General features: G+C 32.6%; 1 protein-coding gene across 1 annotated transcript in view; it reads right to left on the reverse strand.

The window, feature by feature from the left end:
• The window catches only part of LOC128248505 (uncharacterized), a 15,139-nt gene that overhangs the window by 12,448 nt on the left and 1,767 nt on the right, over window positions 1-924 (reverse strand). The gene's annotated exons all lie outside the window — the stretch shown is intronic.

Consider the following 924-nt stretch of genomic DNA (forward strand, 5'->3'; position numbering starts at 1 on the left):
TATATATATATATATATATATATATATATATATATATTCATATGTGTATATCTATGATGAAAATCCATACTAGCTTAGATTATATGAAGTGTGTTCCAAAACAACGGTAATAAAACGAAACAATAAACGCATAATTGATATAAGCGATACATCGATAGATTTATTGCGAAGGGGAGGCATAAAATAAGAATATGCTTTTAAGAAACTATTGATAAATTGAAGAAAAATAAGAACAATAATCGTGCAAGATATCGTTTATAAAACAATAATTGAAATAATCCAGATTGCATAGAAATATCTCTTTTCATTGCTTGAGAGGTGGTATTGTGTCAAAAATTCACGAGTCTCTTTCGATAATTAAGTCACTCCACCAATCTAACGTGCAAATCCGCATCCATTAATTTGAACGATGAAGTTATTACGTTAGATAATTTGGAAATACTAATGGAGACAGAAACTGCTTAGCACATAGTACTAATCGTATTATCCACCATCCATCTATCTGTCAATCTATAAATCAATCAACCTCTCACACCGCTCTCTGTCAATCTCTCTCTCTCTGTCAATCCATCCATCAGTCTGTCCGTCCGTCCGTCCACCTGTTTCTCTCTCTGTCTCTCTCTGTCTGTCTCTGTCTGTCTGTCTGTCTCTCTCTCTTTCTTTCTTTCTCTCTCTCTATGTTTCTATCTCCATCGCCCTCTCCGCTATCATTCTATCTGTTCGATTCTCTCTCTCTGTCTCTCTCCCTCTCTCTCCCTCTCTCTCTATATATTTATATACATGCATACATATATATGTTTATATATACTCACACGCACACATGCATGAATGCATAAGTGCCTACATACTAACACAATACAGGTATACATACATACATATATATATATATATATATATATATATATATATATATATATATATATA

The sequence above is a fragment of the Octopus bimaculoides genome, chromosome 8 (assembly GCF_001194135.2).
Source record: "Octopus bimaculoides isolate UCB-OBI-ISO-001 chromosome 8, ASM119413v2, whole genome shotgun sequence".
Lineage (NCBI taxonomy): Eukaryota > Metazoa > Mollusca > Cephalopoda > Octopoda > Octopodidae > Octopus > Octopus bimaculoides.